Raw genomic sequence first — 5,439 nt, 5'->3', positions numbered from 1 at the left:
AAAGGGGGAGACTGTTCCTCCTAAATGTACATGAAAAGAGTTTTTACATCAAGAAAGCTAGGATGTGTGAAAGACTGATGCACACATGTTTCTCTCCAACAGAGAATGACAGACTGATCATTAGAACCAACTATGAGGTTCCTCAGAAGGATAAAATTGAAAGGTACAATGAGTTTATCTAAGAGAATTGAAGGTGTTAATGTAGCGGAGGATTTCAGACCTTGGGTATCAGAAGTTCTTAGAGCTAGATTGTAAAAATGGCCTACTCAAAAGCCCAAGATCAATAGCTTCATTCTTAAAGAAAGAAAAGTGCCCTAGTTCAATGAATAAGGTGCTACGTTATTTCTACATACAGAAAACTATGAGAGTTACTTACACAGTGGGTGAGATTAAATTTAATGGCACCAGGATTTACTCCCACATCAATATCACACAGTCAAAGCTGCAAAAGCAAATGCAGTCCTTTTGGGAAGCAAAATATCAGCTATTAGAAAACCACCCCTATGTTATGTTTTCCCCTAACAGACTCAAACTGATCTGTATCAGCGCCTCCCTTGGGCTTTCTAGCTCTGATGGTGGATCATTTTTTATAACTTAGTTTTAGTTTCATGTGTTTTCCCCTATAAACTCTGACATGATTCAGACTGGCACCTTACATAGCCAAACCTAAATGCCTAGGATTTAGTATGCACTCACAATATTCCATTTCTTTTAGAAAGTCTAACTGGAAAAGTTTCTCAGAAAGAAGGGTCTGCTCCGTAAATGTTTGACTATTCCAAAATCATTATGAAATGAAAGTAATATACTCCTAAGTGCTGAGCAAGAGACGCTGAGCTCATTAACATCCATGAGAGCTGACATTCAGCAAATCTGTAAATCAGAACATGGGGAACATTTTTAAAGAAATGTTGAAGTGGCTTAGGCACCTAAGTCCCATTTTCAGAAAGGACTTAGGCACTGAAAAAGCCTGAGTCTCACTGAAAGCCAATGTCTTAGAGTCCTAATGGCTGTCACTTTTGAAAACAGGATTATGGGGTACAGTCACAAAGGCTATCTTTTTTAATGTGTTTAGATGCCTTACAATGTGGACTGGCACCTACTGGAATTTTCAAAACTGTCTACACACCTACAGACAGATCCTATTTCACCTATAAGCCATCTAAGTAGCATTGAAGCACTAGTTAAGTGTGTAAGAGCAATCTTATAGTACTCCGCTCACTTTCCTGAAACAACATTAATGCAAAGGTGGGTACGGGGGTAGGTCCTCCTCCTCCTCTTCCTCTCTACCTTGCATGGCTTAGTCTTAAGGCTGTGATAAAGCCTTGTTACAACAGTATATGTATTACCAGTTTTTCAGGACTCAAGTGTGGGATCATGCTTAAAGGCAAAGGCTTTTATCAGTATTGCATTTGCAGAGTCCCAGCAAAGCCACTCCAAGGACACCTTCTACTGCCACTCTCCAGACCTCAGCCTACCACATACTTGAAAGTAGCCAGTGATGATGCCCCAGTGACGATGCCCAGCTTCCCCATCTCATTTCCAAGTGCAGAGTAGGTGAGTAGGAGCACTTAGGTGGGGTGTGTTCAAATGGTATTAGACACACTCGAAAATGCAGACACACTCTGCATGTTCCTTAAACACCTAATATGTAGAATAAGTTCACTCCCCAAATCCTACTGATTTCAATGCAAGTTAAGGGCCTTGGCTGCTTCTGAAAAAGCCAATGGACTCCTATCTCCCATCTTTAAGTTCCTATCTTTAAGATCCCTAACGGTTAGACTCTGGAAAAATCTCCGCCGTGTTTACTTAGGCACCTAATTCCCTGTGCAAGTTTGAAATCTTTGGCCTGAATCCCCATGTCCACAGCACACCTTCTAAGTTACATCCGATGACAACAAACTTTGGGATAGAGCATCCACACCTGAGGATAGGCTGGTGATCCGGGCTGACTTGGATAGGCTCAAAAAGTGGGTAGATACAAACCTGATGACATTCAATACCAACAAATACAAGGTACTCCACGCTGGGGAAAAAAACCCGGAGCACACTTACACGCTCGGCAGTGCTACGCTTGCTAGCACCACAGCCGAAAGAGACTTGGGGGTCATGATTGACCACAAGATGAACATGAGCCACCAATGTGATGTTGCAGCTGGTAAAGCAAACCAAACTCTGGCTTGCATTCATAGATGCTTCTCAAGTAAATCTCAGGATGTCATGTTCCTGCTGTACTCAGCCTGGGTGAGGCCACAGCTGGAGTACTGCATTCAGTTCTGGGCTCCACAATTCAGGAAGGTTGTGGAGAAGCTTGAAAGAGTCCAGAAGAGAGCCACATGCATGACTAGAGGTCAAGAGAACAGGCCTTATAAAGAGAGGCTGAGAGCCATGGGACTCTTCAGCAAGGAAAAGCGCATGCTCAGGGGTGATCTGATGGCAGCCTGTAAGTACATCAGGGGTGTGCATCAGGGTCTGGGGGAACACCTGTTCAGCAGAGACCCCCAAGGGATGACAAGGTCCAATGGTCACAAACTCCTCCAAGACTGTTTTAAGCTGGACATAAGGAAAAACTTCTTTACTGTCTGAGCCCCCAAGGTCTGAAATAGGCTCCCTCCAGAGGTGGTGCAAGCACCTACTCTGGACTCCTTTAAGAAGCATTTGGACGCTTATCTTGCTGAGATCCTTTGACACCAGCTGACTTCCTGCCCTTGGGACAGGGGGCTGGACTCGATGATCTCCTGAGGTCCCTTCCAGCCCTAATGCCTATGAAATCTATATGAGCACTTGACCCTCTTTTGTAAAGATTGTCTGAGATGATTATTTGATGAATTCACCAAAGGAAAAAACAAAACCCAAGTATTAATTAGCTATCCAGGATATGGCCCAGCATAATATGCAAAGTGTGCTACCCCTTTAAGGAATCAAATATTTGATACTTGAGGCATAGAGAAAAAGACATTTCTTGACATTTGAAACACTTTATATTTCAGACGTCTAGCATCTGGCAATAAAAAAAAAAAAAAATCAGTGGAAATTTACAGCCCCTTCACTACAAAGACAGTAATACTGACCCAAGATTACACTGATGTCCCCTCAAATGCCAGCAACATTTAAAACATTTTCTGTTTACCAGGTAACAAGTGTGATTTTTTTAACACTGTACTCAGAACACATTTTGCATTTTGATAGTGATGTTTCTTTTTTATCAACCCTCTATAATTGGCTCCTTTTAAAGTGAGGATAATTTAGTTTTCCAAGATCAATCCTGGCTATCCTTTCTCTCTTCTAAAATATAAAAGAACTTTTTTGGAAAGAAGATGCATCATTTACTTTCAGCCATCCACCCACATTATGAAATTGGTTTTCTAAATAATACAAAAAATAGTGGCAATCTACTGGACCCATTTCAATCTGGACTGCATTTCTCCTGGTAATGCAAAATGTATCATGTTGGCAGATAGAGGGGTTTGGCAAGTTGTGTGTTTAAATCAGTTGTTTTTTTGTCTGGTTTCCTGTGGTTTTATGCCTCTGAACTAACCAAGTGAGGCAGATTTATTTGTTTGTGAATAGGATTGGGTGAAATGTTATTTGTGAACATTTTAGTCACTTTATAAAGCCATCAACAACCCATGGTTAGAAGCTAAAGAAGACAAATTCCAGCTGAAAATGAGGCGCATTTTTAAGAGAGGGCAGTTACCCAGCCTACAAAGGGAAGTGGTAGATTTCCCGTCAATTTGTACCTTAGCATCAAGAGAGATGACTTTCTGAAAGATATGCTTGAGCCAGATATAAGTTAGTGGGCACAGTTTGTAAGTAGGTAAGTAGGTAGAATTCAAGGAATAATCATCTACAAGTCAGACTGATGATCTGATCTTATGGTTTCTTGTAACTTTAAACTCTATGGCCATATCCAGACACACATGGACATTTAGTTTCCTGGGGAGAACCAGTGGCAGTGCAACTTGTGCTGCCACTAGTTGCCCCAAGAAACACCAATGCCACCCATGCTCTGGCACATGACAAGTTACCCCAGATGGTTAAGGGAGGCTGGGGTCAGCAACATTACCTGGTGTCCTAGAGGCCTCCCAGGGCTGCAGCGGCCCAGAGCGGCTCTGGCTGGCCAGGTTCTGGCTCTGGGTGGTGCCTGCTGCTGCCACATGTGCCACTCTCCTTTTAGTTTCCATGGGCTTTTTTCACCCTTGTAGATCCAGGAGTCAAAAAACCCCTCCAGGCTGCTCCCTGGCAGCACAGAGAATAACTGAACACGTGGTATGTGGCACCACAGACATGCCTGCAGCGCCACATACCGCATGGCCGTGCTCATCTGGATGTAGCCTATGACTCCACAAAAACTCATGCACTGAGTACATCTGGCTGTAAAAGGGTCATCTCTCTGACACTTTACAAATATTTCCATGTCCACCCACCATGTCATATAATACAGCAGTCAAGTCAGCTTCGGTTCGGGCTGTGTACACAAGATACAAATAGGTTACAGTGCAGGGTCCAGATACTGATCTCAATGACTGGTATAAACCTGAATGCCAAGATGGGTTTGTTTGATTTTTTTATATGGATGTCTAAAGTGAGCTTCCTACATTCACATTCAAGCATCTAAAGAAGTGGCCTGATTTCTGTGGTAGGTGCTAGTCATTTTGGAAAACTAGGCTACTTATTTAAGAGAAGAAGTAAAGGTCTGACAACCTGATTTGAGGACCTCATCTTTAAAAAAACCTCACCAGATTTCTTTACTATTGCTTTACTTCACAGTAACATCAGTGTAACTGAGACCAGAATGTAGCCCTGGGCTACAGCATATCTTCCCAACATGCTTATAACAACTGTATCCTGTCGGCACAGGCAATTTCCAGCAACAATACAGACAAGGTGCCCCGACACAATAACATGCGTAGTACACTATCTCTATTCCCATGGATGTGTATAGGTTCTCAGTAAAATACCGTATATGCTAGAGCACTAAGCAGCTAGATGCGGCACACACTGAACATGGAGCAAAAGTACAAGTCACAGGCCCAGACTTCCACGTGTATACCTCACTTGTTCTTAATCAGCTATTCTACTGCCCTGCATCTGTTCAGTATTTCAGTACTTCAGATGACTACACTGCTGATCCAAGAGCAGGTTTCTATGAAGCATCTGACACTAAGCTCATGTACAGACATTGCACTTGTACCAGTATGCTAGTCTATATCTATAGCAGAACAGAAGTTTTGGCACACATTGACTGGTTTAAAAATGGTGGCACCCAGCCTAAGATTTGACCCCCTCCAATCCCCCACCAAAGAGCAAATGTGTGTTCTGTTCGCTACCGATCTAAACTGCGCCGCCTACAGAAAATCACATAACTCAGAGCAATTCTGCCTTGGGCTTCTTGAATGTCTGTGCCTAGCCTAAAAGGAAAACAGTGAATGGCTGCAATTT

Source organism: Crocodylus porosus, unplaced genomic scaffold (genome assembly GCF_001723895.1).
Source record: "Crocodylus porosus isolate Cpor-Errol unplaced genomic scaffold, CroPor_comp1, whole genome shotgun sequence".
NCBI lineage: Eukaryota > Metazoa > Chordata > Crocodylia > Crocodylidae > Crocodylus > Crocodylus porosus.
This window is presented reverse-complemented; position numbering follows the sequence as displayed.